The sequence below is a fragment of the Coenobita brevimanus genome, chromosome 105 (genome assembly GCF_032717465.1).
Source record: "Coenobita brevimanus isolate Jiangsu-jjx chromosome 105, ASM3271746v2, whole genome shotgun sequence".
In the NCBI taxonomy this organism is placed as follows: Eukaryota; Metazoa; Arthropoda; class Malacostraca; order Decapoda; family Coenobitidae; genus Coenobita; species Coenobita brevimanus.
In genome coordinates, this window is record NC_137058.1 from 213060 (window position 1) to 223625 (window position 10566).

Here is a 10566-nt window from a genome sequence, read left to right on the forward strand (position 1 = left end):
TCCTAGTCCTTGTCCCCCTCCTGTTCCCCCCCTCTTCTTCGTCTCCTCCTCTTCCTCCTCGTCCAAGTCATCGGCCTGAAGAGCCGATGATGTGATATGTATTTTATTCCAGCTTTACCACGCGGTTTTATGTAATTTTTTTTTTTTATGTAGTCTTTATTCAATGATATTTTCGGCTGTGCAAATAAAGTCGTCTTCTGTGTTTTAATTCCAGAATATGGGAGAGCGAAAAAAAAAAATTGGTGACCTCCGGGATTTAGCAATAGGGAATCATAAGGCCCGGGTGTTCAGCAGTGGTACAAGCTTCCAATTTTTCCCACCAGGTGGCAGCACCAGTCTTCTCAGGAACAGGAAAACATAAGACCCCTTCCCTGTGCAACCAAAAATAGTTCAAAGAATGACCAATAGATGGCAGCATCATTGTTAGTGCTGCCATCTATTGGTCAACCTTTGAACTATTTTTGGTTGCACAGGGAAGGGGTCTTATGTTTTCCTGTTCCTGAGAAGACTGGTGCTGCCATCTGGTGGTAAAACTTGGAAGCTTGTACCACTGTTGAACACCCGGGCCTTATGCTGCCCTATTGATGGCCCCCCCCTGATTTTTAGCCTGGTAGATGGCGCCACCGTCGCCTATCGGATTCGACGGTGCTGCCATCTGTTGGCAAATATGTGAACTAATTTTACCAGTGCTGCCATCTGGTAGAAAATATGTGAACTAATTTTGCCACAGCTGAACACCAAGGCCTCATTCCCCCCTGTTCATCCATGGGCCTGGTAAGTACTGTCCTCTACACTACTACAGAGGATATAGGAAACAGGGTAGGTAGTGTTTCCACCACTTTATTTTGTACTCCAGTGTACAACACGTTACGCTTGAGATTCAAGTTACATTGTATATGAGGTTCATGGCTATGAAAAAGGATGTAAATAATGAAGGGGAAAAATGTTAATGAAGAGAGTCAGGGGGGGGGGGGTTCTTTTCACAATTCATAACCCAGAAAAAAAGGTAAAGATGCTTCTGTGGACTCCGCCACGCCATATCAAAATATCAGACTGGATGGTTTTAGTGGTGGTAGTAGTAGTAGTTCTAGTCATAAGTTCATCTGAAATGTGAACCCAGTGGACTGCAGGCTGAAATTGTGTAACTTATTTTTCTAGCCAATCTCGATAATGATAAAGGGAAGACGAAATGGCTAGGAGGGGGGGAGGAGGCAGGATAATGAGGAGGATGACGAGGGTATGGGATATGGGCAGGAAATCTGAAACAATTTAGTGATAAATTACTGGTGATTAGTGGGAAAACAGTAATCAGCAGTACACAATAATTCCAACCTGCAGTCCACTGGGTTCACATTTCAGATGAACTATTACTACTACCACTACTACCACCACCACCACCACCACTACAACTACTACTGCTACCACCACTACAACTACCACTGCTACCACCACCACCACCACCACCACTACAACTACTACTGCTAAACCATCCAGTATTATATCTATATGGCGTGGGTGAGTGCACGGAGAGCATTTTGTATTTTTTCAGGGCCATTAATTGATGAAAGAATCCCCCTCCCCCACCAGTAACACTTTCTGTGACAGCCCATCTCCCCTTATCACACCTGTCTCCGCCTTAATACTCTCTCTCTCTCCTTATATCTACCCCCTCTCTCTCTTTCTCCATCTCCCCTTATATGTACCCTCTCTCTCTCTCTCTTATACATACCCTCCCCTCTCTCACATCCCATCTCCCCTTATATATACCCCCCTTTCTCTCTCTCTCTTTCTCTCATATTCCTTTATCATACATCTCCCCCTTAACACACACACACACACATATATCCCATTTCCCCTTCTTATTTGTATCCTTCTCCTCTCACACCCACACACACACATCCCATTTCCTCTTGTTATTTGTACCCATCTTTCTCTCCTCTCTCCCTCTCACACACACACACACACACACACACACACACAATCCCATCCTATCTCCCTTTCTATTTGCCTGGTGTAGGGGGTAAACTTTTAACATACAGTAAAGGGCTAACTAAATAGTGTGGGGTAGTTATGTACTGTATCTACAATGTGTAATACTAAAAATGCCACTACAGTATACTGGTAATTATTTGGCCTCAATATATATATATATATATATATATATATTCTCAAGTATAAAATCTAAGTTTTGATGTCATTCCATATGTTGTTACTATTATTATACCACCAGCTTGAGTAGTCACATCTTTAGTGTTGCAATATACAATAATACCTACATTACACTGCTATACAGAAGAATGGTATAACTGGTTGACAATACCAGCATCACATGCAGCTGTACCCCAAACAGTACTTAGCACAAGAACAGAAGACTGAAAGAAATTTGGACCAAGTTAAGGTAAAATGGGTATAGACAGGCAACTGAAACAAGATTTTAAAAATGTATATACTGGAGTTTATTTTTACGAAATAACATTCATTTACTATACATATAAGGTACATGGCTATACTCTCTTCACCTTAACTTGGCCCTATTTTCATAATTTTGTAGCTTAAATTCTTGTTCAATACCAAAAACATCATTTTCACTGCACTTCCTCATGACTAGCACAACATTCTAGGTAATCTCTTGTCACAAGTACTGTACGGTGATAATGGAAAAGATGTTAACTTTAAGCCAAGTTAGAGTAAAAAATGTATAGTAATATTTGTTGAGCATTGAGACAAACTATTATTCTGACATTCTTTGAAGCCTTTGTGGATCTATTTTACATTAACTTATTCAGGCCATCAAAAGAAACTAATGGGAAATTGGTTGGCTTTTGCAGTGTTGCCTCTGAAAGCAAACATTTTATGCCCCATACTGAATGGCCTTACTATAAATTCAATGTGAAGTGGTTAAAAGCTACTTTAATTTTTTGCCAGCAACATCAGTGACTTAATATGAATTTACTACTTGTAATAGCTCTAGAAAATTGTCCTGATGCAAAGGTAACAGAAACTGACATAATGGAGCATTTAGAAAAAGATCCACTGATCTAGCTCTACTCGTGTCTGTGTCAAAGAAACATGCTGAGCATTAAGTACAAGTTTGTATATGTATTACAGCTCTAACCTGGGATTTAAAAAAAAAAAAAAAAAAGTCCCCCCCCCCCCACAACCTTCAATGTAAAAATGTCCTGTACATAAACACTTTAGTCCAGTTCAATTAATATATAACCATTTATGTGTACAAAACACACCTACAGTATTTGCATGACCAGATTCTACCTATGGTCAGTAAATAAGTCTTTAGCAAGTGACGATATAACACATGATGGAAGCAGTGAGTTGCAGAGCTTGGACAACGGGAAGAGTGGATTGCTGCAGCCTGGTGGGGAGAGAGAAACTGTGTTACTAAAGTTATAAGCATTATAACTGCATAGGAAGAGATATTGGGAAGTTAACTGATGACAATATGGGCCCTAGTGTTTTAGTACAGCAGGAAAAACATCATATGGATAAAGATCAATGTGAAGGTAATATTTCTTATTGTGCTGATGATCGTAAATAACTAATCATCACCATAATAATAAATATTGCCATCATATTCATCATCTTTATCAATATGATGTTTTTCCTGTTGTTGTAGTCACAGGCTCCTTTGAGGGTGAACCAGTGAACTACAAGCTCTTATCTTGCAGTCAATCCTCTTCTTTCCAAGGGATAACAAGACTGGGTACATGGCTATATCAGTGCCACTGCATGAAGGCATCCCTCTATAGCATCTTGATATAACAAAATGACAAAATCTTACTTACATGCTTTCTCTCTCTCTTTCTGCATCCTACCTAACCTGATCTTTTAGTGGTGTTAGGGTAACCCATCCATCCGTTATTCAACCTATGTTGTCCCATGAGGAGTTTAGGAGTCCTGGGCTAGGCAAGTTGTTCCTGACATTTAAGATGAGACTGACCAGCCTCACTCATCCCTGAGTGGCATTACATGGGCAATCAACCACAACCACCCCTTGGATATAAACCTACACAAGCTCAATCCAACTGGAGCACCTGAATTACCCACTAAACCACCAGGTGCCATAATTTGGTTATATGGTTACCACCCAGCATAAAAAATGGTTTCCTGGTGTACAGGAAACCATTTGGCTTGTCACTTAGTGTAGAGTGACCCACAGGCAGAAGAAAGAGGAAAGAATAAAGGAAAGAAAGACAGAAGAGGAAGGAAGAAAGAGAGGAAACGGCAGACACCCAAAGCTGCACTACATTGAGTGAGTGGATGGTGAGCACTCCACCTACCAACATGTTCAGGTAATAAGGAATGGGGGTGGGAAACAGTAATCATCTCAATCCTATCTTAAAAAAAAAAAATGTTGGGTGAACGGTAGGATTGGGGGAGGAAGGGGGTGACTAAGGCCCATACTCTCATCAGTTAAAGAAACTCCCAATATCTTTCCTAAGTGATTATTCTGCTTATTTTTATTATTATTTTTTTTTTATGTGTCCGACTCTGGGCATAGGCTTCACAGCCTGTTTTCAAGGCCCAGTAGCCCTCCTACATACCGCACACCTTTACATGTCACCACTTCAGCACTAACACCCACCGTCCATACTGAATACATGCTAGGGCTGTCTCATACAGGACTGGTGTATTGGTATTAGCGGGGGTATTTTTACGACATGTAGGCGGGTCTTCTGGTAGATCAGTAAAGTCTGATTTTTATGAAAATCAAATCCTTAAACTGTTCCCTAACCCAGCGGGATTTGAACCTGGGTCCGTTAGGACTTCAAGCCACCTCTCTACCGATTGAGCCACCGCCTCCCCCCTTACCCCTTACTATCTTCGTGTGTCATTTAAATCAATACAATACCTCCATACTCAACATAAATGACTTACAAACTGACAGTAAGCAGCCCTGTCCAAAAATAATTAGCCAAGGAAAAGATGCTAGGCAGCTTCCTTGAGTGATGAAAATATGGACCTATGAACTAATACAACAGCATCTAATCCTATTTTGTGCCCTAGTAAACAGAGAGCTGGAGCTACTTGGTGCCAACGAGGCAACGGTTACCAGCCTCACTTGCCCACCCCTCAGATAAGCCCTTACAGTCTCCATCCAGCTGGAGCAACTTAGCCCACTAAACCACCACCCAGCATAGCAAGTGACATGGAATATGGGAAACCATTTCACTTGTCACTCACGGGGACTACATGAGATACGGAGAGAGACTACAACAAGGAGACAAAAGGGGATGGGGACAACATCAATTAGAGAGAGGGGGATGGGAACCACAAGCAGAGATGGGGGGGCTGAGAATGTGGACAACATCAAGGAGAGGGGGAGATGGGGACTACATCAAGGGCAGGGAGGGGGGACTACATCATGCAGAGCAGTGAGAGGGGGACTACATCAAGCAGAGCAGAGAGGAGGGGGGACTACATCAAGCAGAGCAGAGAGGAGGGGGGAGGCACTACACTGTGTGGGGGAAGAGAGGGAGTCACTATCACGTGGGAGGAGGGGGAAGGGGTGGGGACAGAGAAAAGAGGGGAAGGGAGAGAGGATGACTGCACCCCCACCTTCCACTATTATATTATAATTATGACAAATACAACCTCCATTACCACCAATGTTACAACTTTCACAAACAAGACAAATGCTAATGAAGGAATTAGACAATTTTTAATCAAGTGGACATAAAATGTATTTTACTTAAAATAAAAACAACTGTAACCTTCAATACATTAATTACCTTGGGCATCAAGAAGGGTGAGTATGAAGGCACACTTAGATGTCAACTGGCAGTCCATCTCACCCTTATCGTAGCTGATTACTTGTCCTCGCACCTCTGTTGTGAATGGGATCAGAACAAAATTGGTTAAAAATAATAATGAAATTGTTAAAAACCACTCCTCCAACCATTATATAAACCTTCGGTGTCCCATCAGAAGCACACGAACCAGGGTCTACACACCTTAGTCCAGGCTAGATTGAGCCAAGTGACCAGTTGCTCTTTCTTGGATAAGGGAAGTGTTGGCACTAAGGGAGGAGGACGAAGCTGGAACTAAGAGAGATGAGAATGAAATGGAAGTGGAGGAAGAGGCTGGCATTATGAGAAAAGAAGGGGGGGGAGGGGGAGCTGGCACTGATAGAGGAGAATGGAGGAAGAAAGAGCTGGCAATGTCTATCTATTGCCAGACACCTTAATCCCATACAGGGTGGCCACAAACAAATCACCTCCATGTTGCCCTGTCCCCCGTCATTTCACTGCCCTGCTCCCGGCTCACACCCCCTCCCTCATATACCTCTCCACTCGATCCCTCCATCTCATCCTTGGCTTCTCCCCCCCTCTCTCCCCCTCCAACTCACTCACATACACTCTCCTCATCAGTCTCTCACTCTCCATCCTCTCCACATGGCCAAACCACCTCAATGCGTTTCTCCTAATGCTTTCTATCACATCCACATCCACACCATTATGCTCCTTCACATCCTCATTTGTCAGTCTGTCTCTCCATGTGACTCCACATGCTCCTCTCAAATAACTCATTTCCACTGCTCTTACTCTTGACGTGTGTCCCTCCAACAAGGTCTAAGCTTCACTTCCATACATGAGTTGGTATCACAATAGTGTCATGTAAATTTCTCACTTCCATGCTCACTTCCCTGTTTCTTATTACTGCTTTCAAGGAACCAGCAACCTTTCTTCCTTGTTGTACCCTTTCAAGCACTTCACCCTCCAAACCTCCATCCTTATTCATCACACTACCCAAGTACTTAAGGAAAGGAGGACTACTGAGCTGGCACACATACACAAGGGAGGAGAAAGAGGCTAGCACAGAGATAAAGAGGAGAGGAGGAGGAAGGGGCTGGCACTGAGACGGAATGGAGGAGGAATAAGGAGCAGGCAGAGAAAGAGAGAGACAGAAAGGGGTAGGCACTGTGAAATAAGGGGGAGCAGGAGTAGGAGGCTACAAGTGAGAGGGGGGGGAGGGAGAAGGAGGTGTAAGAGAAGGGCACTGAGAAAGGAGGGAGCTAAATGTAAGGGGAGGGGCACTGAGGAGGAAGCAAGGTGTAAGGGATGTACACTGAGAAAGAAGGAAGCAAGGAGTAAGGGAAGGGCACTAAGAAAAGAGGGAGCGAGGAGTAAGGGAAGGGCACTGAGAAAGGAGGGGGAGAAGGAGAAGGCATCAAATGAGAGAGAGAGGGGGGGGGGGAGATTCTCTGTGACAGAGGTAGAGGTTGGGGGGGGGGGAAGGGACTGGCACTGAGAGAAAAAGGGAGGGGAAGGAAATTACTAACACTGAGGGAAGAGAGAGAGAGGAGACTGGCATTAAGAAAGGAGGAGGAGGAAGAGGCCAGACAGGAAGGAAGAGTACTGACAATTGTTTACTGAAAAGTTACCATTAAAGAAGTTTCAATCCTAAGATCAGTTGATAAAAATTTTCCATTATGTGGGTACCAATAAAATATTATACCTGACCCCTTCAATATGATGTCTTTGAAATATTCATTTTTTTTATCCAAAACCAAACTGCACTAACTGTAATTGCTTTGAAGAGAGTACTAGTAGCATCTTGGCTAAAAGAAGTTTGTCTTGGTTCAATGAAACTGTTAGATGAAATTTTAAAAATAAAAAATACACCATAATCATATGGAAAGGTTTAGGTCCAAATCACAAAACATTATCCACAGACAATTTGAATTTACTGTATTTTTTAAGAAAGTACTAGCATCTTGGCTGTAAGTGGTTCGTCACAATGCAATAAAACTGTTAGAAAAATGAATTTTAAAAATAAAATTCATTATCCAATTGAAATGTTTAATGGGTCCAAAGCACAAAAGGTTAAATTTTAGTAATTTCTTTAAATAAACACTCACTATTGCCAGATTATTTACTTCAGCATTATATGAACCTCTAGTGATGAGGTTTCTGAAAGCCATATTTAACTTCTCCAGTTAGTCTCTTGAAATCTTGGCTGCAAAAAAAAAAAATCATTTAATCCAATGTTGCCCTATGAGCGTAGGTGCCCGGGGCTAGGTAAGTTGGTCCTGACATTTAAGATGAGAGTGACCAGCCTCACTCATCCCTGAGTGGCATTACGTGAGCAATAAACCCCAACCAACCCTTGGATATAACCCTGTGCTGGCTCAATCTGATAGGAGCACCTTAATTGCCCACTAAACAACCAGGTGATAATTTGATTATATGGTTACCACCCAGCATAGTACACATTTGGATTGTCACAGTGTACAGGCACCTGTAGACAGAAGGAAGGGGAAAGAAAGACAAAAGAGGAAGGATGGAAAGATGAGAGAGAGGAAACGGCAGGCACCCGAAAGCAGCACTAAATCACTTGAGTGGATGGCAAGTGCCCTCACCAACCACTAATAAGAAAAACTATGCCAAAAATGATGTGCCAGATTATTTTGTCAGTAATATAAATCCACCTGACAAACTATGTATCATTCAGATATCACTGGAGTTTCATTACCTCATGATAAATGCACAGCTGGACACAGACGAACAAAGGTTTGCATACAATGACAGCAAACACATGCAGATGTAACTAACCTTGCATCATGCAGGTATTGGTGAGTGACTGGAGGCATTTACCAAGAGACAGTGCTTGTTTGGGCAACACTAGAGGCCTTGTGTGTTCAAGCTCCTCCTCCACAGTGGATGATGGTGAAGCCAGGGGATGAGGGGTAGCAGGGTGGAGGAAGTGGATGGCTCGGCTGATGAGTTTTGCCTGCCATACTAACAATCCTGCTCGCTGGCTCAGATATGATACTTGTCGAATGCCCTATGGGATAATGAGTCACTTTAACTCCTCTGCAATTACACTGATTTTCAGTACTGTATAATCCTATTATATACAGACAATTTTATTCTGCTTGGGTAAATATAACAAACTGGAGAGGTCAGACACACCACTACAACTCCCTGTTCATCCATAGCATCCCAATATTTCTCCACCAATTCCTGCCTGAGAAAAAGGATGAGGTAGGATCCCCCTTCCTCCCCACCAGAGAGAGAGTATAACAATCAAACAGCATACCCAGTGACATATGCCACAGTCATTAACACGTCACCTAACAATCTGAAGTAGTGGTTCCACCTTATAAGTACAACCTGGTTGATCATCTTCCCTTTAGCACTTAACTCCTGTAACACCTACACTTATAAAGTATTAAAGGTACCAATCAACTTTTTCTCTACCATCCACACATGCACTACACAAAATGACACTGTGGTTCCTCATACAAAACCCTAATACAAAGGTCTTCCATGTTACCAGTAGTTATGTTATGGAAATTTGTTCTTATGAAATAGTACATAACCTATGGGCAAAAATGGGGACTGGATGTTTAACCACCACCAACTTACACCTATAATACTATATGTATATGGCAGTTTTAAACAAAAATAAATGTTAGTTACATATAAAACACAAACAAAATTAGCATATGACCTATAATAAAGCATATCTATTGTGATGGATGAATACAGATCCCAAGAAAAGCTATTGGAACTGAAACCACATCCTCAAACTCCTAACTCTGGCCACTGATTGCATACAACAGTCATAAACAAGTGAAGTAACCCTAAAAGGATTAATGCAGGCAATACATAGGAATAATTCATCATACTATTGCCAGAAGCCTTAATCCTGTATGGGGGTGACCAGAAACAAACTGCTTCCACATTGCCCTGTCCTTTGGCTGCCCTCCCTCCAACTCATATCCTCTTCTCTCTTTACCTTTACAGTTTTTCAAGAATACTCCCCCAGTATCCCTGCTTGTCGTAAAAGGCGACTAAAAGGGTTGGCGGAGGGTTAGTGCCCCTCCCTGGAAAACAACTAACTAAAAAAACAAACAAGAAGCCTCGGACAAGGACTGACCAAACAACGACGACCCAGGACCAGACTAAGGATTTGGTAATGGGTACATGGAATGTAAGGGGAGCGAATGATGAGGTGAATGAGAGAGAGATTGTCCAGGTGCTTGAGGGTGCGAAAGTGGATGTATGTGGAATAACTGAAACAAAATGGAGAGGAGAAAGTGTGAGAGAATGGCAGTATGGATGGGGTATATGTGCAGGAGTAGGTGAGAATGAGAGGGCAAAGGAAGGAGTATGTATAGTTGTGAGTAAAAGATGAAAGAAGAGCATAAGACAGTATGGATCAGTTGGGTCAAGGATTGTGTGGGTAAAGTTGAAAGTTGGAATACAAATGTGGGCGATTGTGTGTGTGTATGCACCAACGCAAGATCGTGGTAGAAGAGTGAGATAAAGAGTTCTGGACAAATGTAGAAGTGTGCATGGAAAAGTTTGGAAGGAATGAGAGAGTGTTTTTGATTGGTGATATGAATGGTAAAGTTGGGAATGTGAAGATGGATGGAATAGTTGGTGAGTGGGGTGTGCCTGCTGAGAGAGATGAGAATGGGAGTGCGTTAGTGGACATTTGTGCTGGGAGGGGGTTGGTGATAGCCAATACCCTCTTCAGGCATAAAATGATCCACAGGTATACATGGCGAGTGATGAGAAGGGTGGGTGGTGAACTGAATGA

At 42.5% G+C, this 10566-nt stretch overlaps 1 long non-coding RNA gene across 1 annotated transcript; it reads right to left on the minus strand.

The window, feature by feature from the left end:
* Nucleotides 1-3323: 3323 nt before the first annotated feature.
* Nucleotides 3324-8692, minus strand: LOC145416303 (uncharacterized). Its single transcript, XR_013900242.1, has 3 exons — nt 8571-8692; nt 5748-5843; nt 3324-3370 (listed from the first exon to the last, which is right to left on the minus strand). It is a non-coding gene; the product is annotated as an uncharacterized LOC145416303 (long non-coding RNA).
* Nucleotides 8693-10566: the final 1874 nt, after the last annotated feature.